Source organism: Ischnura elegans, chromosome 2 (genome assembly GCF_921293095.1).
Source record: "Ischnura elegans chromosome 2, ioIscEleg1.1, whole genome shotgun sequence".
In the NCBI taxonomy this organism is placed as follows: Eukaryota; Metazoa; Arthropoda; class Insecta; order Odonata; family Coenagrionidae; genus Ischnura; species Ischnura elegans.
In genome coordinates, this window is record NC_060247.1 from 140,422,445 (window position 1) to 140,448,908 (window position 26,464).

The 26,464-nt window shown below is 38.5% G+C and overlaps 1 protein-coding gene across 1 annotated transcript in view; it reads right to left on the bottom strand.

Annotated features, from left to right (window-relative positions):
• Positions 1–26,464, bottom strand: part of LOC124153278 (neuropeptide F receptor) — a gene marked incomplete at its 3' end in the record, with an annotated part of 334,845 nt that overhangs the window by 237,586 nt on the left and 70,795 nt on the right. Inside the window, exon 2 of the mRNA XM_046526376.1 lies at positions 11,129–11,164. The remainder of the gene's footprint in view (positions 1–11,128; positions 11,165–26,464) is intronic.

A 26,464-nucleotide genomic window follows, 5' to 3' on the forward strand; every position in this document is an offset into this window, starting at 1 on the left:
AAAATTTAACTTCAGATTAACATCCATACTTACGCCTTCTTTCCTTAGAAAATTGGAAAAATGAGCTAGCTCTACAAACAGAGAACCAAATGAAGACTTGAGAAAACCCATTTCAATGTGAGGTGCGCACAGTACCTTTAGTGGTCGACTGGAGAATCGTCAAGAGTAATCTATGTTGGCTACGATTTGGTCTAGTGTGCTTCACTCATTCACCGAGAAGTCACATCTATCCCCATTGCACCCAATATATCATCTATATAACGTCTGCATCATTTCACAACTCTTGCCGAGACTCCTGGAATTCACTTGAGGGCTAAAACCATTACAATATAACCTCAAAACCTGTAAATGATTATAGAATATAGAATGGCAAATTATGTACTCCAGGACTATGAAAGTATTCTGGTATTGGGATTTCTGATTCTATAAAGAGCTTTGGAAAACGTATTAACCATCGTAAACCAATACAATCGGAATACGCATGATTCTGCCTTGTTTCCGACCGCAAAATCTACTAGTACGAAAAGAACTTGCGATGATAACTTTTATGGCTAGAGTTCCTCCGCGTCCATCAGCTAACAACACAGTCGACTTAACCAGAATCGTCAAACTTTATGCCGAAGCTTTACACTATCATTTAAACTTCCAGCGATTGCAAGCTCCCTTGACCTCGTGTGATATTTTTATCTGTATTTCAGGAGAGGAATTCATAACGCGTTTTACGGAGTAAACCGACAATGGGTTCTTCACTAGATACGATGGTAGTTAGAACTTCAAGTGAGGTAATTCATTCATAATAAAGAGCATCTGTGAGAAATTTATTTCTCTCTTTATTATTTATCTGAACTTTACTTCGATTTTTCTTGTTAATGGAAGGGACGTTGAAATCAACGCACCCAGCTTCGTTATCAATACCTATGACTTCTGCCGGATCGCTTTAGTCAAACTCCGAGAAGGCAGATAAATTCTTGTCTTCCCAAGTTTGGTCACCGCACAAAAGTCCCTCGCCAGGCCAAACAACCCACAGAACAATCCTTTAGTTCTTCGCTGGGGGGTTTACGCCACTCTAATCTATCATGGAAAACTTGGAAACCATTGCCAATAGAAAAAAAGGTCTAGTTTTTTCTCTAAGGCTATGCACATATTCTGGTTAGGATACTCACAAAAGAATTTCAAAAAACAACACACTTCTGGGAAAATGCTAATGCAATACGCACAAACAGCCCTTGTTTTCAACCGCAATTTTCGCTTGCAATGACAACACTCGTGCTTTTCTGTATCCAAAGATAAATCCAAAATCACATGAGAGAATATACGCGCCTTTGCCTCTTTGAGTTAAGGCATCTTTGCTTCGATGTTCCCTAATGGTGGAAAGGAATTTTGGTACTCATCATACCCTACTTAATATCGATGGCTGTGATTTTGTCTGGGGTGCTCTAGTACCGCACTAAGCAGATAGCTTTGTACGCAGTCAGTGGAATAGGTGGAAATACATTTATACACCATGGGTAAAATTGGCCACGGAAAAAATCATTCGGTTTCGCCAGGATTCGAATCAGGATCTCTCAACTACCGGTTTGGTATTCAACTAATTACAGCTACAAGTCATCTTCTTCCCAGGTGAATTTTTAAGATGGTTTCCCGTACAAGGTGTTTGGCTCTCTAGCTCATACTGTGGCGCATGAGACAGAGGCCGCTGTTTCTAATTTTAAGACTCTATAAGAGGTCAAGAGATAGCAAAGAGAGTTAACACCTTGTTTGGGAAACCCTATCTGCAATTATTTTAGGAGGAGAATGACTTGATAATGCAACTGGTAGCATACCTGTTGGAACGTAGGTTTCCGCGGCGATGGTTTGATCTCTGCATTTCTTCAGGGTTTTCTTCCGCGTCAGCTTGTTTGTGGGCAACAGTTTCGCTGGCTATCCTGCCAGTGTCTTCAGGTCGAAGGTGTCGGCTGTTTGTTTCTGCCTCGCTTATATCCCGTAGGCTGGATGTGCAGCTCCCATCCAGCCTGCGGTATATGAGCGAGGCAGAAACCAACAGCCGACACCTTCGACCTGAAGACACTGGCAGGATAGCCAGCGAAACTGTTGCCCACAAACAAGCTGACGCGGAAGGAAACCCTGGTAGCATGCCTAACCGGTAGTAAGGAGAGTCGGGCTCGTATCCCAGCTAAACAAAGTAATCATTTCAATGCTATTATATATGCCACTATGATATACGTGTTAGTACCGGTGAGCATGTTTTCCTACAAATTGACTCGTTCAGTGCAGTGTTTTGGAAAACGTCCGTCGCTGAGTAGCAACAAAAAGGGGATAAAATTTAATGTACCTACACTTTTGCACAATTATTTTAATGTGTACGACGCGTTTTACTTTCCAGAGCCATCATCTGGTAAAAGTCATCGCAGTGTGTGAGAACATCGAATTTATACATTCGAGGAGGAGGTGGAGAAGAATTTGATGAGTTTGAGGAAGGGGTAGGGAAATTACATTCAAATATAATTTGCATTTTATTTTAATATGTCAAACTTCCACCACATCACGCCTAAATCGGTTGAATACAGAAAATAGGTTTTTTTCTATCAATAAATAGCTTTGAAATAACAATCATAGTCTCCTGTGCCACTATATGGTCTTTTCCGCATCTAATTCAGTAAACCCAGTCTGAAATACACCTTTGGGGACTATGTCTTGGTGGTGCAACTAAGATCGTGCCTGACTAGTGATTGAGAGATCTGGGTTCGTACACCGGCTAAACCAAGTGACGACTGAATTTTGCCCTTGGCGTAATTAAGGTAGGTAAATGAGTCAACCGTCAAGAAAACACATAATTCCTTGATATCTCATTCAGTCATTGCACTCAAGGTCTTTTCAAATCCTAAGAGCTTGCTAAAATATTTCTGCAAGTGCTTTATAGGGTCAGACCGAAGCGCGTCGTAAAGAGTCTCCATCATTTTATAGCTTTCAGTGACTCCACAGATCTTCACTTGGAGACCTGCACCACAAAAATTCATCCTTAAAACTTGAAAAAAATGTTACAGGAGAAAAATGGCAAAGCTTATACGTCAACGCTGTGAAAATACTCTGGTTTTGGGATTGCTTATCGGATAAAACGCTCCTCCAATCGCCGTAGCAATGGGGTAAACACGCACAAGCCTGCTTTGATTTTTTCGGCCGCAACATGCAATAATATTTCTGCTTGCAATGACAAAATAAAGGAGGCCAATGAGATAAAGAAAGTTTAAGTCATCGCCATGCAAATTTCAATTATGCTCGTAGCCACAATAAATAGGCTTTCCATAACTGGTATTGGCATTTGCAAATCCGTATTTCTGCATATAAGCTTTCAGCGAATTACTTGTCTAATGATAGAAAAACGTTGAATATTTCTAGAAATACATTCCAATTGAGTAAAAAAAATTATTTCATATTCCTCAGGCTGTAAAAATTCCGTTAGCAATATAATTTACGTACGCCACCGAGTTTCTTTAGAGCTAGCGGCAATTAACGCTGTAGTTGAAGTCAAATCACAGCATTTATACGAAATTTGCGCCGTGGTTAACACAAATTGGTGGCAAAAATCATAATTTTAAAAATATAAGATATTAACTATCTGCATTATTTTTACTTTCTTAATCTTCCTTTTTAACCTCGACGTCTATGAATTATATAATTCGTGAAAGGTATTATTTTGGTCCACGTAGTCGTGATTACACGTCCTTTAGTGCTCATTCTTATCCACAGCAACGGCTACACATAGGCGACGTTAGCAAAGTCGTAAAAAGTTATCTCAGTGCTTCGCGCAGTCGTTTGCGCCTCAAGCGATAACGGGCTTCACTAGATTCTCATAACTTTGGCTTGCTCCATTTTATGACATGGATCCGCACAAGGTTTACGGGGTTAAACCGCTACATTCGACACGATCATAATGATAAGAGTAGAGATTCCTTCATGGTTCCATCTCTTTTTGAAACATTTTAGCAAATAGCACAATAGTGCATTTTATCTTCTGATCATCATCATTAGTCAACAATCCCAAGATTGGTTTGACGCAGCTCTCCATTCCTCTCTCCTATCCGCTAACCTTTTCATAGCAACATATTACTTCCTTTCATCCTTTATCACTTGTCCTATGAAACTCATTTGGGGCCGTCCCTTGCCCTTCTTCCCTTCCACCTGTCCTTCAACGATTGTCTTCATCAGGCCATCGTGCCTCATGATGTGGCCAACTAATTTGTCCCCTCTTCTGCTTAGGGTTTTTAGGAGGCTTCTCTTTTCTCCCACTCTTCTTAGCATTTTCTCGTTACTCTCACGGTCGATCCATTTTATCTTCATCAACAATAGATGATATATTATTATCCTGGTAAAGTATATTAGATAGTAAATTATTATCCGTTTGGCCACAAATCATTTTCTTTATCTTCGCCAACCACTAAATAATCTATTTCAACCTCTATCCCATTTTCACCGTATTTGAAAGTAATTTGGGTAAAATATAATGAATTGAAATATAATTCATCAAAACTTCTTATCGTTTGAGTAGATTGCGTGTGATTCTGAAAAGTATCATTCGTGAGTTCCTGCCTTACGTCAAGTAAATCACACGTTTCCTAAGGATATTCAGCGATCCTCTTGGGAGAACCAGCAACGCAATTTCGACATTTCCACCAAGAGTTACGTTTCTCTTGCTGGAGACTTCCTTAGCTTAGTAATTCCTCATTCACCATTGACTTTATAAAATCTTCCGCTACGGAGATAAAACCTTTTGGTGAATATTTTTAAACTGTGACGCGGATTTGCCCAAACGATCATCAATGGGTATCAAAGACCGCAAAATGTTTAACTAATAAACGAAATATCCTATAAATATTTTTGGTGGAAAAAAAAACTTTTAAAATAATATATGATCTATATCGTAAAGATTATTTCTGTCGGGAAGAGGCAGCCCCAAGGCAGTTGGCTCATTTATAGTGTAATACAATACCAGAGTAACTAATATTATGATTGTGACACTTAATATGAATAAGACTCGTAAAATTTCGAAGCAATGTCACTGGTCTTTCATATTTTCATTATTCCAGTAAAGGCATGTGTAATCAATGTTTTTCGAAGAATAAATGTAACATTTATGCATATAGTGATTGGTCTTTGCAACTTTCATGTATTTGCAGGAATAGAAGGATCAACAACTTCGCTATTTCCACCTTCTAATCCTGCGATTATGGATTTCCACCAAGTTACGCCCGCTACGATTAATTAATTTTCATGCAGTTATTCTTCCAGCGAAATACGAGGTTTTTTTTCATTTCCATCAGCAATGCGGAGCTCAAGCTATCACGCAATCTCGACTTCAGCAGAACTCAAACTTTTGTGATATAAATAAAACCTGGTCACAGCAAATTCTTCACCACTATACAAAAATTTGCTCATGATATGACAGTGTACAAAATTTAAATGTGCTCCAACGCCCTCATCCCATCCACTTGTTTAGTTTATTCAAGAAATTCCCTTATTTATTCAAAATATTTTCAAGAAACTCAATCAAACACAACAACGATTCCCCACTCAAGACCATATTGCACCGGAGTGTTTACATGTATCTATTTTTTTATCGTAAGAAATTAATTGAAGCTGGTAAGAGATACATTTTTGAATAAAATATGATGCAATTTTTTTCTCCTGAAAGCTTTTCCCGGCGCATTCAATTCAGAGTAATCCATGAGAGGAGCTGAATCTGCAAAAACCCATACAAACACCAAATCACGAAAAAAGTAATGATTAAATAATTCTTGGAGTTAGGTCCTATAGAATGCAAAAAAGTTGTTAGACAACGTTTCAGTTTATTTTAAAACCTTCATCAGGGCTATGAATGAAAAAAATGAGAGTACAATAAAATACAATGTTTTACAATATTGATACATAAACAAAGGTTCAAAAAGAGTTTTTTCACTTCCTACGGCAAATCGATTGCCATTTTTCTCTAAACCAGCCTTAATATATGGCCATGATCATAGCTTAAAAACTTCATGTCCCCAGTAATAAGCAAGGGGAAATATTTGAGTTTGCATGAGGCAATTCCAGCCATTCCAGGAGAGGGAGTTTGTAAACTCTTCTCGATGAAATCCAAACTCTTTCAAAGTTTACAGTTTTATCTTATCATATGCGATCGATTTCGTGGAAAAATAAACATCATCGGGTGAAAATTGACGTAAAAAATCTTGAAAGTAAATAAAAGCGTAAATAGTAAAAAAAACAAGGATAAGGAATACTGAAGAATAAGGAGGAAAATATGAGGTAAAGGGATCTAACCTCAGAATCAGCTACTACCCTTGTTTTTCTTAGATGTAAAGAATCTACTAGTTTCTTAGGAAATACTATTTTTCAAGATGTAAGAGCTCAAATCGGCCGAAGTGAAAGACACTTCCATTGAGATATTGCGCAGTGGACCTGGTTAGTTTCACTCCTCAATACATATCTACGAAAACAAACAGAAGGCGCAAATGTGAACATTCACGCAATTTTACTGCACAATTTTAGCGTCATGAACCTCACGCATGCACCTTGCCAATGAATTACGGTACTATGATGCGGGTTCTCAAATCTCAATATTGATTCACAAAAATATGAAGTTTTTTTAATAATAAAAACATAGTCTTCTCGTAAGAACGGTTTCAATCATTATACATGGGTTGAAAGTCACAGTGTATCCACAACTTAAGAATTTAAAATCTGTACCTAATTGAATGGGCAAATACTTCATTTACATATGGGTGTAATATTTATTTTCACTAAGGAGTTTTGACGATACCGGTAACTTTATTTATCATTAGAGGAATAATATAAAAATCAGACCACAGAATTTACGCCCAACTCATCTTTGATTAATCGAAAACCAGATCTGAGAGGCTTAGCCGCGAAGCTAAAACCAAAGAAAACGATTTTGAGACTTTATTTCTATCGCGCAAGGGTGGCTATACACTTGTCCAATGATGTGGACTATCAAGTCGATTAGTTTAACTGTTGAAAGCTCATCTCAAAATGATAAAAAAGACGACGAAGTAATTTTCCACGCAATTTTTATTAAAAAATGAAAAATTTGTATTCAATTCTCACAGAAAATCTGATTTTGAGAATCATTAAAACAACTATGGCAATTCACCTGATTTTATATTTGATATTTAACACGTGGATGAAAAAGCGTTGTGCTGACTTGGAATTCATTGAAAACTTAGATATTGGGGCATTTTATTGAATTCGCAATGAAAATCTCGCAAATGACGTGGCGCCGATGACAAATTCACCGTTTCTTAATGTGCCAATCCCTTCTCCGTCGTAGGACCATTTTATAAAGCCATGGCCCATCTATTTTCTCTTAAAATAGTCCATAAACCTCACCCCCACTGCTTTTAAGTTACTGCTTCTTACTCCGCCTTTTCCTCTCATCTGTAAAATAAATACGAGGCCAATTGTCTTTAGGTATACCACTCTTGAGAGCGCCGTCAGACACGTAGAAACTGGTTGAGGATTAATAAATATAGAGTGAAAAATTGATGCGTCGTCTCTATTATTATTTTAGGATGCGCATTCTTGCACAAAATTGGGGAAAATTCTATAAAGTTCCGCAAAATATCACAAATTTTTACTTTCGTTTTGAGAGTGAAAAAAAATTTCGCAAAGTTGAGCCTGGAAGCATTGAGTTAGCAAACTCGATTTTCCATCGGCGAAAGTGATATGCAGATTACGATTGGTTGGTTATCAGAGAGTTTTCGTCAGAGAGCTAAACTCCCATTATCCGACTCTAATCTCCGCCACGACTGAAACTTCCCTCGCGTCTCGTGGTGGCGTAGCGCGCTCCCCTCCCTTCACTTGTTTTCCAGGAATTGTTCTCGCCCCGTCTAATTCGTTTAAAGGCCCCGGGGCGCTGTCATCGCGACCGCGTACCTCCCCCCCTTCCTTCGCACATCTCCACCCCCATTCCCACCCCATTTCCACCCCCAACTCACTTAACTCGCTCAATTTCACCACCCCGCCCACCCCACGCTCCCTGGCCGACATTCAAACGACTTTTCGGGCTCTGTAAATTTTTTTATCGCAATCTTCCTTTTCCTCCTTTTGAACAAAAAAAATAATGTACGCATTTTAATGGCTTCACTTGACTTTCTTTAAACCCATACAGAAGAGAAGCAAAACCAATATCAATCTTCCTTAAGGCGTTTCAAAATTTAAGCTTTTCCTGGAGACGCAGTTTACTTTTCCATCGCAATTCAAAACGTTGGCCTCGAGAAAGACTTCCGGCGAAATAAGGAAACTCACTAAAACCGAATATATTCACGCACCGGTCTCTTATCTCTCGACAAAGTGTTGATTTTGAGCTCCCTGCCGAGGCTATAACGCTTGGGTTCTCCTGGCTTGGAGGAGAATGTGATTGACAGCATAAATTATGACTGAAATCTGTCAAGGAAAGGAAAATTCACTGGAAAAAGGTATTTGTTCACTTACTACCATAAATGGCCCGGAATCAGTCGACAAACTTTCTAAAGTGGGTTTCATGAATAATTAACCATAATTTCATTTTTAAAGAACCTTTTACGTGGAGAAAAAACTCTTTTTGGTGAGCGCCCAAGTTTCCGTGTCCTAATGTGTATGCACGGGGGAGAAGTAAAAGCTGACTTGACTCTCCAAACCGGAAAGCACAAATATACATGTCCGAAAACAACAAATACGAATGCGAATTAATCATAGGTATTATAAAATATCTCCTGAAATGGGTTTCTATAGACCTAGTTATTCCTCAACAGGGGTGAACGGGTGTTGCCTCGCCCATTATATCACTCATAGTCTAGCCCACAGTGGGGCTACACCAGTTTCACTCCCAAATAATAATTTCCGAAGCCAATCGAAAAACTTTATTTCGGAGACATTCCGTTTCTAAGCTTATTCGGATATCCATTCTTAGGAACCGTCCACACAGTGAACTAGAATCTCAAATTAATCCCACAAATTTTATAACTTTTGTAGCTTTTTCTCCCATCCAGTGACTTTAACTGTAGGTTAGTTTGGATAGGTAAGGTAAGAACTTACCCCATGCTAAGGTACAGTTTAAATGAAACCAATTCAGATGTTCCTTCCCTTGGGTAAGCTTTTAATTCGATGATTTTTGTCTTATGGATGTACAAGGGATTCCCTCGGGATTCGAACCTAAGACCCTTCGATCAGTAGACCAGACTTCCTCCAGCTTTGCCAACATGCTTTTTTTTATCGTGATATTAGTTATCTATAGTTAGTCATATGCCTTCCATTGAAAATAGAATTTAATTTTCATGGCATGAAATCTTTTTAATATGCCCCTCTTTTATTGAGCCAGCGACATCACTTAATATCATCGCCCAACTATCACAATTCACAAAAATTATTATTTCCAGCAGAGTAAACTTTTCTGTAGCTAAACCTGAAAATAGCATTCTATAAATCTCGTATGCGATATAAGCGTAGTATAAAATGGTCAACATTTTCACTGTAAAAACGTAGTTCTTCAATAAATTTAAAACAACTGAAATTTCCAAAAGCAATTCCCAAGTACAAAATATTAACTATGCAATAACAAGAAGTTGATTGAAGGTGATTAAACCATAATGCTATTAAAAATACTGTAAATAATACCTTAATGGCAAATGTTGGCACATAACTCCTCCACGATAAGTAACACACGCAAATAGTTAAATGAAAACAGCATTCAGTTGTTTCGAACTACAGCTTTATGTAAAAAATTCGAAAATACTCATCATCATGAAACAATGGCGCGGTTTTGAGCATGGCTTTATTGAAAATAGAATTACTTACAGTTTATATAATTTTTCGTCTCATGTGCGCCCTTAGTCGTTCGACTAGAGAGAAACCCGTCATCGACATTAGCCTACTCCTGATTAAAGACGCCAAAAGGACACCGGCCTGACGTCCCTTCCGACGGACGGAGAGCTGCACCTGATGTCCTTGCCCCTAGCAAGCAATACAAAAATCTCTGCTATCCTATCCCTACTATCTTTCTATGAATTACTGAAACCGCCCTATTTTCTTGTAATAACCCTGTACTTTAATGATTTTTCGCTGCAATAAAGGCAGCGACAGAACTAATGGATGGAAATTTAACCGTTTTTAATTTCTTACGAATATGTTCTGGATATTCTATACTTGATTTTTCGGAAACTATGAATTCTACCCTCAATGATAATAGGTACCATATGAAAATAGTAACCATAGCCGAAAAAAGGCCCTTCGTTTATTAATACAAAAACTCGAATTTTGGTTTTTAAATAATATTATTGCACTTATGTGTAACCGATGCGGAAATCAAAATAGAAAACAAGATAACTGAAAAAATAATAAAGCATACGGAAGGAAGATCTAAGGAAGCTCTTCATATTTGAGGGTTGGGTACTCGGGGGAAAAAAATGGGCCAGTCCAAGATGAAATAACAGGAAAATGGACGATGCAATGCATACAAGACCAAAGTAAATCATTGCAGAGAAAATATTATAAAGGAAATATTTAGAAACAGGTGACTGGAATGGCTTGAGCTCATAGAATGGATAGGCATCCTTAGCTAACAAATTATATGAGTCCGTTTGGGGAATAGAGCTAAGGATCAGGCCAAAGGACAGATGAACGGATAGCAAATAGAGAGGATCTGGAGTAAATAGAAGTCGGGGAAGATTGGAAGAAGCATATTGCCATAATAAGACGAAGAAGAGGATATGGGAGAGCTTTCAACCCAGTATCACGCCCTCCACAGGGTAAAAATGAACTAAGTTAATTAAGAAAAAAAATTCGTCCATTGAAAAAAATGAAAAAAGTACATTCTCTATGACTAAGAGTCAAATTCATAGAGTTAGAAAAACTCAATATTTATGATTTCTGATTTTTCTGGAATGAAGTTTTTTTCAACCTTGATCCTCATAAGTCATCACTTCCTCAACATAACGCCGGTAAATTTTGTATTCTAAGCTTTTTCGGCGTATCGATTTTACTTTCCAATAAACTCCCGAGTATAATTCAGTTAGCTTTGCAGTGTATCAATTGAGGGAGCAATATACCAAAGTATAAGCAATACTTTAATTCAGATACGTACAGACGAGCACGAGAAGAGGCCGTTGTACAGCTACTCCTGCAAAGAAAGAAAACTCATTAAAAACCATGCTATTATTCAACGGAAGATCCCAAACACTAAAACAGAATTCCATGGTACGAGGTGCAGAAGAGAAAAGGTGCATTAGAGAAATATAAAACGGGAAAGGAAGAGTTGCTAGGAAGTAATAGACCAAAAAAAGTCAGGATTTTAATGAAAAGTTAGAGTTTTAAACCAAAATTCTATATTTTCCACTACCATTACATCTATACGTAAAAAGTAGAACGTCCAGGGGAAAATATTGAACGTTTCAAATGTACAGCGATTATAGGCAGCACACAACCATCCGTCAAATTAATCGGCTTGAGGACCTGATACCAGGAAATATGCCAAACGGTATATCAGAAACATCTATGAGCAACGAAAGGATCAAAACCGCTATCCTACATAAAAAGTACATGAAAGTAATAAGTATGTGCGCCTCCCGCAGAGATATTTCTATAAAAATTTTACGGGGCTATTCATTTCATATTTCAAGGTTTACAGATATTACGCCACTAAATATCTCCAGATATACAATTGGCATACCAGATGTATTTATCAATTTTTAAATAACACAGCAATAGGTGAGGATGAACATCGAAAATGAAACGAAGAAACCCACCAAATAGGAGGTGAAGGACATACACTCCAGTGAAATCAATTATTTTCACCTTAAAATTATTATTTCTATAATAGTATAACCCATATAATATAAATTTGTATTATAATACACAAATATGTCAATCGTTCACCGGTCTTATGTATGAGAACGCCGCAACAGTAAAGGCGACGTTTGATTACCGGACACCTTTCTCTTCTCAATAAACAACGTATCATGTGGGATGTGATGTTTTGCTGAAGCGTTGTAGGTGAAATTTTCCCTATCAAAAGCTATCGCTCATTTTTGTACGAAATTCCAGAAGTTATTAATTAATGGAGAAGCGACCCACTCTCCTCGGCCATTCATTAATTAAAAGCAATTCCGGAAACGATTATTAAATGAGAGAGATGAAACTACTGAAGCACGATTAAATATTCATGTTTTATTGTTTTTTTTTTTTGTATCTTAATCCGTTTTTGAGGATATATGAAAATTTACCTTCAAAGAAAATCCTAACTATTTACTTGGAATAAAATACCATACCTTGTAATTCCATGGAATTAAACACCACTTTGCAGCAGATGCGATTGTTTGATAGAGCTATGGAATTTTACTAATTTCTCCGCTTTAAATCACTTACAGCTTTATTGTAAAGCGAATACTACATATCAAAGGTCATGCACATTACCATAACACCTGACATATTATCGAAACGCAATCTCTTGTAACTCCATGAAATAAAAGGCCACTTTGCTACAGACTCCATTGATTTAAAGAGCACATGCTAAGGAATTTTATTGATTTCACCCATTTTAATCAATTCTAGCTACATTGAAAAGCCAATATAATATTTCAGATGCATAAACATCACAATTGAGATTTTTTTTGCAATATCAACGCCTTTTACGGCACTGCATGTAACACGTGACTTTGTACGCACTCACAAGCACGGGTGCAAAGTTCATCACTCCATCATTGAAATACGCAGTGAATAAATCAGTAAGTATAGCCGGGAATCGAATCCGGATCTTCCTAATGCCGTGACCGGATTGTCACCCGTGCTCGTACAAAATTATTTGTCTCATACTATGCTGTGGAAAAAATTCATCGCTGGATTGTAACTGCTTAGGATTGTTCTTTTATACAGTAGTTTAGTATCCAATGTCACAATGTGTGCTTGAGATATTAGCATCTCGTTCAGTAATTCTAGCTTGAAATTTTCCTCGGACGAAGAATTCGCTTTGATTTGGGGAAGCAAATTGGCCGCCATAAAGGAGACCGCCAAAGGTAAATTATTGGAATAAGCCTTCTTAAATCCCTGTTTAAACATTTTTTCCCCTAGAAAATTCAATACCATTTATTTACGTCGAATCTTCAAATCTATGTCATCAAGTCTCTCATCTCATTTTTAATTAGCATTTAATGACATTTGTGGCGAACGGAAAGAACTTTGCAAATGAATTTGGATTCGCGAGAAAATATCCTGCGAAAAGAGACGTAGTGGCAGTGTAAACAAATTTCTTGCATGTTCATCATTGGAACTAGATCCGGCATATGTTCTCTTGCCTTTAATTATTTTTAAGTCTCTTTGCATTTGACAAGCTAACTAACGAATTGATTGAATCACCGGAGATTGCCTTTACATGAAACGAGTGCGGAAACTTCTGCGCAGAAATTCCTCTGGGACTCTCAAGCTCATTTCGCGTTAACTTCGTACCCGCGTTCTAGAATCAACTGATCTCCTCACCGTATTTGCGAGCCGAAATCCGGATTTCCACCAAAAAAACAACTTTGCTCTGGGAAATTGTTGCTCCCTCAATGAACTGCACGGAATAAACCCGTGCAGCATCCCTGCGGCATTCCGTTGCTTTGCCGAGTATCACTAAACCAATTCCCATCTCCTGAAGGCATGCATTTCCCCAACGCAAGCGGAGTAACAGCGCGGAAAGCTGCTGCGTGTTTGCACAAAATAAGCGAGCATCGGCGTGCTCTTTTGAGGAGGGAATCTGCGAAGAAATCGTTGCTGCTACCTCCTGGGCACTTCCTGGGACATGCCAAAGCCTTAACTTTCATTTAGCCCTCTCCGCCTCGCTCTATATGTATCTACATACAACCTTGCCCTTTCTCTTCTACCACAGAGACAGACAGACAAAGAGCTGAGCCCTGATGCCTTTCAACTCTGCCCTTGGCATGAAAAATGTAAAAAAATCTGTTAGAACGGGTTGATTTTTTTTCAGAATAAAGGCAGACAGTCACGCCCGCCTCTCCAGCTCTCGAAATGAGTGCATGGCTTAATTGAAAAACTTCCTGAACTTTCGTTCCCTGCCCCATAAAACTGTTTAAGGGATATTTAAAACCGGAAAAACCTAGTTGCGCTGGCCGAGTGTCGTTATCAGAGAACTTTTGCGGTGGAGCTTTTTTCCCAAATATCCACTCTTTGCTTTTGAAATTTTCGCAAAATGATTAATGACACCATTGCGAAGGTTACGGTGGCATTACAGATGCCAGCAATCAACTGATTTATGCGCCATGCAGATAACCTTAATTTATTCACAAAAGAGCTCGCTATCAGTTATACTTTGCATATTGGGCATTCCTCCTGCCACTGGGAATTCCTCTTCATCAATTCGTTTTTATTTTGACTCTGCGCTCATGCAAACAAACATTAAACTAGGAAAACACATCTTTGGAGAGGTAAAAGATTTTTGTTGCCGAGTAAGCTGAATAACCGCCCTCGGATAAGTGTAAATTTATATCGTAGTACATCCCCTAACGTGAGCAATAACACATTCTTTGTTAAATACTGTCTGCCAGAAAAGAAGACTAGAAAAACAGTGAAAATGTATTTTATTTTGGTTAATATGTAGGTACTTAAATTCGTGGACAAAGTGAAAACAAATCGATCATTCTTGATTGGAAATTTTTTCATGTCGATTGAACCCTTAACGTAAGCATATTTCTTCAGAGGCTAGATCTTGCCAGTAGGAGCTAAGACTTAGCCGAGGGAGGAGAGGGAGTGGAGTGTAAGTCTCTAGTAAGTGGTGCGGGCTTCACCTCAGCGGCGCCGCGGTGCAGGTAGCGCCCTAGAGGGTGAATCGCATTGCGACGGACGATATTTCGTAAACGCTTAGAGGTAGGTCAAAACAAACAGAAATTCGGCCATAAAGGACTTTACTTTCACGTTTTTCGTAAGGATAGTGTCTTTTTAACCCAAATAAACTCAATTGAAAGTCCTCAGTACTTAAGGAACTTGGGGCACGGGTTCCCGTTATTTTCTAAGTAACCACATTTTATTGCGTGAATTTTAAACTCATTTGGATCATTTTGAGTCTAGGAAATCATAACTTTTCTCAATTCTGAAAAATAAGGGCCGGCCTAAGGAGCAGGGAAAGTAAAAGTAGAAGCATTTGAAATGAGGTTCTACCGAAGAATGATGAAGATAAAATGAATCAACCGAGAAAGTAATGAGGAAGTCCGCAGAGTAGGAGAAAATAAATCTTCCAAAGACCTTAAGGAAAAGACGGGACAACTTAGTTGGCCACATTATGAGGCCTGAAGAAAAAAATCGTGGAGGGACAGGTGAAAGGGAAGAAGGGCAGAGGACGGCCCCGAATGAGTTACATGTGACAGGTAATAAACGATGTAAATGAGAAAAAATACGTAGCTTTGTAAAGGCTATTGCATAGGAGAGAGGAATGGAGACCTGCGTCAAACCAATCTTAGGATTATTGACTTAAGATGATTACGTACTCATCAGGAATATTAAAAAGATCCAGAATGTGATCGCTTACTCAACGCCGTAATCGCAGTTCATTTAGAGACTTCTTAAAATGGAAGGGAAAGTTGACTTGAGAGCAAAAACATAACTCACTCACAAAATCTAACTCATTAAAATAATGAAAAACACAAGTTGCCGCCGCCCACTTTTCATGAGTTGGTGGCGTCATTAGAGTAACGGCTAATTGACTCACTCCGGAGGAACCGCGCATTGGAGGAAGGACTCGCTCCCGAGAATGTAAACAGTTGAAACCGAACCGTGTGCGGCAGAAGTGCGACCTGAATGAGTAACAGAGAAGCGGCGGTCTGCTTGTCTTTAAGAGTTTGTGACGTCGTCAGCTTATTTACGAAAGGGAAGGCGGTCGGTTTTCCACAGTGACTATCTCCATAAGTAGGCGAATGATGGAAAACGAACAACTATGGGTCTTGTGATTTATCACACTCGAACAAAATGGGCAATCAAAAAGCTAAGGACTCCATAATCCGACCTACCATTGCTGTGTGGCCTGCAGCGCTTAAAAATTTTATCAACGATTTTAATTATAATGATCGATGGCCGTGACCCTTGCGCAGATAAGTTGATGACGTCACAAACTCTTTTCTTGTTAGTCATTGCTTCTCCCCTACTCCTCGGCTTCCCACATCCGCTTAACGTCCTTAATGTTTTTTTTGCTGTCGTTGTGAGCAATTTATCCTCAATAAGCAGATCTCCCTGAGCTCATAAATGAATCAGAGCTCTAATGACGTCAACAAATCATTAAAAATGGTGGGTAGATTTTACGCCTTATTTTTTTAAATCCTATCAGAGAATATGGCTGGATAAGGAAGATTTTTTTGTAGCCGTAAGTTATCTCTCCAATGAACTCCAATTTCTCCAATCTTTTCATGCTTACTGCCTGTATCTGCCCTTGTACATTCGTAATAACTTGTCCAATATAACTCATTTTGCGTCTCTCGTTGGATTTCTTCCCTTCAACTTTCTCTACGACCATTGTCTTAAAACGGACATCACGTGTCATACTTTTCGAATTAAGAGTCTTCATCGGTGCACTTCCGGAGGACATTCTTTTCTTTCGCTCTCATTTAGACTTCCTCATTACCTACTAATTCCGTCGATGCATTTAATCTTCAACATGTTTCGACTGCACCAAACTCATCTTTAATATCACACAACTCGCACACTTACGATAAATTCCCGTGCTTTGACAAACAATATCAGAATTCGGAATTATAAGTATCGTAGTGAGTAGATTAAAATGTATATTTATGGTCAATTATTTTAGAAGTGGTGTTTTTGTGTGTATTTGTAATTAATATTTTAATTTATAAACTGAGTGATATTCATACCCATGTCGCATTTCATTTGACGATATAGTAGCATTCAATATGAGAGGAAAGATAGTGAAGCATAACGTCACTAAATGGCATCAAATGTCTCTAAAAAGCAAGATGACTCACTCATTACAGTGTTTCGGTCATGAAATACTCCCTTCGATTGCTAATGAGCAAAATGCATAAACATTTTCATTCTCTCTCATTGGTTGCTATGGAATCTGTATCCATAACAGCGGCAGTCTACGTAAGCACTAACTCACACTCTAGTGGGTTCATCTCCTGGATTTAATGGCTACATTAAAATCATCACGTTTTCAGTATAAATTCCATCTGCGTGATGGTTCTAGCGTGATGCTGTATCGGCGTTATGGGCTATTAAAGCCGGAAACATTACTCGCTAAGGCTCTGAATCATTTCCGATGTGGCCACCGGAAAATAAGCGTCACTAAAATAGATCACACTCATAGTCCTGACAGTCTCAGGCATAAAATCACTCATATTCCCGATGGGTGGGGGAGGATGACAGCGATTTATTGAAAACACTTGACCAATCGGATGATCTGAAAAGAAGTAGAGCGAATCTACAATTTCATTAAAAGAGCTATTTCTTGATGAAGTGAAAAAAATACATTGACATAAAAATATAAAATTTAAATTGTTTCGGCCGTGGTGGCGACGGGATAAGATTCTTGCTTGCTAATGCCGGGTTCGAGTAACTGCTGTGTGGGTTTTTCACCAAACAGGACATCGCACAGTGGGCTAGAATCGAAAAAAGCCGGCCAAAACCCCAAAATCGATTTTTTTGACCTAGGAAGTTGAAACTTCGCATACATATTTTCAAATAAATTGTGCATACTTTTCCCGATTGTTTTGGTCCTGTGTTTTCACTTTAACAATATATGTGAGGTCAAAGTTGAACAAAAGCGGAAAACGACCACCCGCGATTTTTTCTGAAATTTGCCGATTTTATTCTCGTGCAATGGTTTCATGAATAGTTTTATCGACAAAACTGTTATACCATCTTCATTAATACTTCTTTGTCTTTCATTTGGAGGGATTTTAAAGATTTTGTTTCATCAATAGCCATAGATATATAACAAAATGGCGGAGCCTGTTTTAAGCACTTTTTTTACATAAACGTAGAGAAAAAGTAGACATTATCATCGACTTCCACTAAGTAACTAATACCACGTCGCTCTTTGAAGCTTCTTTATTGTGAATCTAAAGTAAAAACCTTGCACCAATTTGCAACTTTGAATTTAAAATAGTTTTTCCGAGCGTGCGGTCGACTCCGCTTCTGGCCCGCGGCGGCGGAGAGTACGGCGACGCGGCAAGCGCGTGGATGCAATATGGTCTCATTCACTTTTATATTTGGATAACAGCTATAACAGTGATAGAAAATAATCACCAGAAAGATAAATTAATAAATATTACTACGAATGGCTCTTACTATGCAATCGCTGGGCACTGCAAGAGGTGCACTGCAAGGTTTCTTTTTTTGAGTGCATTCCATATACTACTACGGAGAATGAACTTAAATCGTGTGCTTAAAGTAGGGAAACGGACTCTTTTATAAACAAACTCTATAACAATAACAAATAATATATTCCTTAAACGTGATGGAAAATGGCTCAAGACAGTACTTGATTTTATCGAAATATCAAGTACTGTCTTGGTGCTTGAAGAGTACATTATTCTTATCCAGTAAGTTTATTTAGTTTATATCCTTGATTTAAAGTAATTAATAACTATTCCCTATGCAGCATAATGTACAAGTTGCTTTAGTTTAGCCAGTGCAGGTGGACGTCAAGTCGTATGTTTTCAGGGTTGCAGCAAGAGAACGAAAAGGGGGAAAACGATTGCAAAAGTAAGATACAGTGACCATCCTCGGAGGCAAGAATGACCCCTGCCAAGTGGATAAAATGCAACCCCGAGTACTATGTGATGTCAGATTAAGAAGCCCTCTCACTAAGTAATTGTGTCAATGCAGCTCACAAAATTTCAGTACAAGGGTCTTCGAAAATCTGAAATTCCCTGGATGTAATCTTAGCACTAATTATGAGAGAATGAGGCGAGCATACGATACCATTTACGCGAGTGAAATTATTGTAGCAGAGACTGTATATGAAGTTTCCAAAAATGGTTCTGGACCATACCGCGTCTCTAATCACAACGTGCATTTCAACAGATCCAAGTCTCGCGTCGCATATAAAGTGCACTTTAATTTGCAAACACGGCTTTGACAGCAGTTAGGACATGCTCAATATAATCACATGTTGGAACGAGAGCCTATGTCTCATGAATTCTTGCTCGTGAGCACCCTTGTGCCTTCTTGTTTTGGTAAAAGATGCTCTTCGTTCGGTTAAGTATGAAACAGGTACGAGTATTCAAAAGTCAACACAATTATTCTAGATTTCCTCTCTAAATAGCCATCACTGACGCTTTAAACCAATTATTATATGCCACCGACCGCACATAAGGTCTTCATTCACGGAGGTTACATTTCAGAGTCCATTCTTAATGGTGACAACTGTCAGGGGAAGCAATAGAGACTCGCAATAAGGACGTGAGAAAGATCCGTGAACGGTTGGCTAGAAAAATAGCACGAGTGGCCACAAATCAGGATTATTCCGAAGACACCTCCTAATGTCATAACTGAAAATTACAAAAATTACACCAAATGAAGTGGAAGAAACATACAGCTTGCCGAAAAATGTAATGGATCTGTTTTCGAAAAAGGAAAACAATGCTTGAGCTCAGATAGTAAAAGTGATAAGGACTCGACAGATAGTGAATTAAAAACAGTAACTTTTTATTGCTAAAAGTGCTAATTGCAATATGTTAGTTGGGAAAAGTGTAAATTGTGTTGTTTTTGTTTATGTATTGTTTGTAAAATATTTCTAGGAAATAACGATTTTGTCAGCAGCGTAGTTTATTAGGAATAAATACGTTGATATATACGTGAGAGATTTAAATTGATACGTCAAATTGAGCATAAGGCATAAGTTAAAATTAACTGTATTTCTTTGAAAGCATACATTATGCGATGTGAGTAATATGCCTTTCGAAACGTTTACAGCTAGCAGCAGTCCATAATAAAAAGAAGGTCGTAGGGCTCCGCACTACAACAATACTATAAAACGACCGTTGTCAGCAGGCCTTTAAATATGCATGGGAGGTTAGGAAGTGGAGGCCATTGATCATCGAGGGCTCTTGCCTCGAAATACAGTTTGTTTGTTAATAAAAGAGTCCGTTTCCTTACTTAAAGCACACGATTTAAGTCCATTCTCCGTAGTAGTATATGGAATGCTCTCAAAAAAAAGAAACCTTGCAGTGCACCTCTTGCAGTGCCCAGCGATTGCATAGTAAGAGCCATTCGTAGTAATATTTATTAATTTATCTTTCTGGTGATTATTTTCTATCACTGTTATATCTGTTATCCAAATATAAAAGTGAATGAGACCATATTGCATCCACGCGCTAGCCGCGTCGCCGTACTCTCCGCCGCCGCGGGCCAGAAGCGCAGTCGACCGCACGCTCGAAAAACGATTTTAAATTCGAAGTTGCAAATTGGTGCAAGGTTTTACTTTAGATTCACAATAAAGAAGCTTCAAAGAGCGACGTGGTATTAGTTACTTAGTGGAAGTCGATGATAATGTCTACTTTTTCTCTACGTTTATGTAAAAAAAGTGCTTAAAACAGGCTCCGCCATTTTGTTATATATCTATGGCTATTGATGAAACAAAATCTTTAAAATCCCTCCAAATGAAAGACAAAGAAGTATTAATGAAGATGGTATAACAGTTTTGTCGATAAAACTATTCATGAAACCATTGCACGAGAATAAAATCGGCAAATTTCAGAAAAAATCGCGGGTGGTCGTTTTCCGCTTTTGTTCAACTTTGACCTCACATATATTGTTAAAGTGAAAACACAGGACCAAAACAATCGGGAAAAGTATGCACAATTTATTTGAAAATATGTATGCGAAGTTTCAACTTCCTAGGTCAAAAAAATCGATTTTGGGGTTTTGGCCGGCTTTTTTCGATTCTAGCCCACTGTGCATCGGAGTGAGTGGAATTCTTCTGCTACAGACCGTGGAAAACTGAAAAATAGGCTACACCCTCTAGGATTACAGGGGCGAAACGGGTGAGGCACAGCATCGTTGGATTTATGATGATAACTATATGATAACAATATACATTTATATACACATGCATACATTGTAGCGCGACCATATTACATAAGATCTAATGATGACGGCAGGAATTTGAGATTCAACGACTTTGAATCAACGTCATACGATTTTATACTCCTCCTCGGCGAGCGTAACAATTCAATGATGGTCAATGGGATATAATTCACCTAATTTAAAATCATATGTCGTTTCACGTGTGTGAAACATGGAAAATTAGGCTTTGCTGAAAAAATGTTTTTTTCGATGCCCTTTTGCGATGGTTCATCAATGATCTGAATTAGAATGGGAAAAAGTGATAAATATTCAAGAATTATACTGGTTCGGAATAATTTTTATGCGCTGCAGGGCACACAGCAATAGTAGGTAGTTTTATGGATAAAGGAGTCCTTAGTGTTTTAATTGCCCATCTTTTTCAGGAGTGATAAATCACAAGACCCATAGTCTTTCGTTTTCCATCCTACCTGTCTATTTATGGAAATGGTCACTGTGGAAAACCGTCGGCCTCTCCTCTCGTTGTTACTTCCCATTGAAATTCGGATCTCTTCGCACATCAGCGACGGTAGTGATGACATTAGTAAACGTGCGGCTGGTGGCAACGCATCTACAGGCCAACTGAGGATTCTCTTATGCAGTATTCTTGAGATATTCAATAAGAACGTCCAGCATTCAACTTATATTGAGAGAAAGTGGTGTTAAACAATTTGGCGTTTTCAAAATCGCCAAAAATCAAGTAAACTTGATTTCGAGCTGAATTGATCACGGAAGACGTTGGAAAGCAATTAATCACTTTGGTACCTATCATTGAAAATTCGATGCATATTTTTTTTAACTCGGCCCTGACCGCTATATTTCTCTTCTGTTCGAGGAAGTCTGTATATTTTCAAATGATATTCTTATTTTTCGTCATTCAGCGCATTCAAAATTAAGTTATTTTCATCAATATGTGAAATCAACACTATGTAAAAAATTGAGAAAACGCAAATATCAAAATTAATTATTGTAATCACTGGTTGTCAAGAGAATATGCAATGGTATTTTCAGAGAAAAAAAGGGGTTTTCAGCGACAATGATGACTTCTGGTGGCAAATTGCAGGAATAGAAGGATCAACAACTACCAATTACCATATGGATATAGCAAAGCTGTTGATCCTTCTATTCCTGCTATTATGGATTTTCACCAAGTTACGCCCGCTACGATTAATTATAGTGGCAAATATTTATGTGAACCCATTTAAATGTGTGATGGATGACACATCTATCGGACGACTTGAGGACTATCTTATGCAATATCTTTGAGTTAAACCTTCCGTCCGAATGATCAGGTCCGTGGCTGCCGAAGTTACGAAGAGAGAGTTATCCATCGTTTTCGAGAAATGTCTAGAAGAGGTAGCAGCCCTGATAACGTCTAATGTTCAAACGGCATGTAAACATGTTTCTCTTCGTAGACTCTTATTAAAAATACACTATTATTATAATCAGCGGATTGACATTTGTAGAGTATGGAAGCAACTCAGGTGGTGCCATTAGAGTCGCATGCAAGAAGTTGCCCTAATCTTTGCAATGGCTTGGCTGTAATTAAAACAGCTTGTTATAGCTACGTTTGTAATGGCACGTGCCTGCTAATGCCGGTCGGGCTGAAATAATTCCCCCGCTGTCCACTGCTCTTCACTTCCTTCTCCTACTATCTCCCTTCTTCCCAGAATTTCCTCCAAAATTGGCTAAACTTAACATCATTTGTTTCCTCACAACGAGTAACTGCACGAGTAATTCTTATTAACATTGACTCGGATCGATTTAATGTTAATCTAGGTGAAAAATTTGAGGTTGGTATTCCAAATAATAGAAATGAATTCGGAATTCAGTTAAGTACTTATTTGTCAGTACAAATACTTTAGCGTGCTGTGTTGCCTGGAACTCAAACCTGGACCCTTTTCTCTCTATCTGTCTCAGCGTCTGGCAATCGGCTGTTGGATAAGTCGGCAGGGGGAAGGAAGTCCTTAGGGTCTTGTCAACTCCTCCCTCTTTACGGCTTCTCTTTAAGACGTATCCATTAGTCTTCCCCCCTCTCTCAACGGAATGTCTGGGGGGCGGCCATCCGCTGCACAGCGGCGGCTATATCAAAACTTTCCAGTCGTCGTCATCCCTCGAATATAACTTACTCTGCCCGTCAAGCCGTTTCTCCAATGTGCGCCATCAACCCAGGCAGCTTCGGAGGGGCGCCTATCTTACCCTCCTCTCTCCCGTGGCAATTTGGGACATCGACATTGAGTCCAGACAGATTGCAGAAGGGCTCCGAGAAATGACCCAAACTTGTTCTTCTTCTTTCTCTGCAGCGAGGACAAAGTCTCCGGGGAGTCGAAAGCACGAGATACGACCGTCGTGTCCTCCTCTCCCTCGAGTGACTCTTCTCGGAGATTTCGTCGGGACTTTCTCAATGTGCCCGGATGTCTTTCCTGCATGATCCCTGCTCCCGTTGGAAGGGCTCCCTCTTTCTATCTCTCTCTGGGAGTCGGTATTCGGATGTATATCGTACTCCACTGAACAGTTTTGAAATTCACTGACCCTCTACCCACGAAGGCAAGTTGAAAACTTAAAACGCAGCGGCGAGCGAGTCTCAAATGTATTCAGGGCGGATTTGCGCTATTGCTAGTTTTAGGAGACGGTTCGACACTTTTTGGTACCTATAAATACAGCTGATCATTAATTATATTACTTGGGACATACAGGCTACGCATTACCTGTATTTAATAATAATAATAATAATAATAATAATAATAATAGCAACAATAAGATGTCTTTATTCGGGTGAGGTTGAGACTAAGAAGTCCCCTCTATAACCTAACCCCTACCTAACCCCTCGATAGTGTCAATGCAAACATATTTAAAAACGGTAGATAAACGTTTACAACATAAAAGATATACAATATACACTGTTTTTTAAATGCCAAAAAAGATAAACAAGTATATGTAAAAATTTTCTGTAAGAAAAAAGATTTCTGTTTATGGGAAAAAAAACATGAGGATAAGGGAGTAGTATCCTTGAGCGAAAAAAGCCCACTGCAGGGAACGCCCACACAAGAAGGGGGGCGTGAAAAACCAGCGAAAATCTACTGAGTGAAAGCTAATGTCATGTTACATGCAAAATATAACAAAGTTAGTCTTCATGTAAGGATTTAGAAGAATATCTTCCAAAAAATAGACGGAGATGGAAAGCATACGCAAAGTGGACTCTTCATTGAATAGATGAAAAAATGTTACAAAAATACATTTCAGATTATAACTTTCCTTTTTTAATTTTTTCCGGAAGCAATACGTAAATGTATATTTCGTCTCCAATTTTATGCGTACACGCTGAACAGCCATGAAAAGCACCATGTGGGAAGAATACAAGTTTTTCTGTTGTTATACTCCTTTACGTACCAAGAATATGAAATAAATATTAATTGTGGAGCTCAAAGCAAAGCACGATACATTCTTTTGACAAATTATGGCATTATAATTTAAAAAACTAACAGTTTCGTAAGAACATAAATTTTAAATACAAAATACAAGGCTTTTGTCCGAAACGTATCTTCACGGTGGTACGATTTATCAACTCACTGGTCATATTTATTCAATGCGAATGAAAATAATCTATTGCAAAACTTTAGAAAAAATTGATCACTCGGCACTTATTGCCACGTTGTTGACATTATTGCTAGCCGATTAAAAGACGACCAAAGCGGTTACAGGATTCAACCTTCTATAGGATGATGGTATGGGATCCCCTCGACTCTATGTAGTCCTCATGGAATAGTTTTCTCGTCAGACTCGTGTTTATAATTATGTATACTCGCGCTCGTGAAGGGGCTCCGCCCCTTAAAAACCCCGGTTCCGGCTTCGCTGTCTACATTTGTGGTCGTTCGAAGAATTTTTGTTCAAATAATCTCACCCCCCCTTGCAATGCAGACCCCCTCCGAATAAACGAAAGCACTTTATGGCTACGGGCTTGCGTTCAACTCCTAAACCCATTTCTTCACTTCTAACGATTAATTTGGCTGCGGAATGCCAAATCTTTGCCCGAATACGACATGCTTTATCCAAGATTTCTACGGGCTTAACTTCAGGTAATTGGTCGCGGTGTCCCATGCTGACTTATCATTCTTAATGCAACAGGAATTCAATGGGCACGGTCACTTGTAAAATAATTTTAAGTAAGTTATTTATCTTTATTATACTCCTAATACATTTAATTCTAAAAATTACTCATTATAAAAAAACTTCAATTAAAAATTTGTAGCATAGAAACATGATTCTTTTTAAGTAAGAGATACCCTGCCTTTTTTCTGAATGTTTTCCAATTTACCGCTGAGGACTCGGACACTGCGAGCTAATCATTCACCACGAATTTGTCTATCTTCATGCTTTGTCCTCAATCGAATGAGCAATCATTTTACTCTTAAAGCAGCGACTATGTTGCCGCATCATGTTTATAAGTCAACGAGTAAGTGTATGTAATTCATTGCTTCACACGACACATTCGTACTCACACAACCTAATGCAAGTTCGCACATGAACTAGGTGTAATTACGTTTCTATAATAAAACGGGCCGAATGCTACATTAGATGCTCGTAAAACACGCTCATCGGCGCGACTCAAAGGATGCAATTTTATCCCTGCGTCTTTCTGTCTAAGTCTCAAAAATTGATTTATGAGAAGAAGCAACTCGTTTGAAGTACAGCAAACCAAATTCAATACCAAATAATTCAAACCAAACCCTATAATTCAAAATGAAATACCACCAATGATCGCTAAAATTAAAATAAAACTATAATCTCTACTTAAGTTGGGAGAGAAGTGTTACAATAATCCTCGCCTCTAATCGATCTATGCGGCCCTTGAATTAATATTTGAATGCAAAATAATCGCGCAATATAGTTCACTTGGTAAAACAACATTATACATATAACCTTCATGGATTCATATGTATACGTCCTATGGCATTGATTTTGAATTTGACCTGACAAAAAAACAACCCCAAACGCTTAAAAAAAACTACATGCTCTAGGAAGCATCTAACCTAGACTTTAGGATTCATTTATGAAAAAGAGCGGTTCGTTGACCTATAAAAAGCGATAAACTCAAAATCACCCGATTTTTTCTTCATCCTAGGAACATATTTTTTAAAAGAGAGGACAATGCCGGTGAGATGATACGATGAAAAAACTTGAAATTTGCTCTTCTGCCCTTGTTCTCCAAACTTTCTGGATCTAAGAGCCGGGCTCCAAGACGACGGGATTTGAAATACCCGTTTTCTTTCGTGAATGGTTTCTCGGGAATTCCACCGGGTCACGTTCTCCAACTACTTCTCGACCGACGTTTCCATGCGCGAGTGGTCCATCGTCG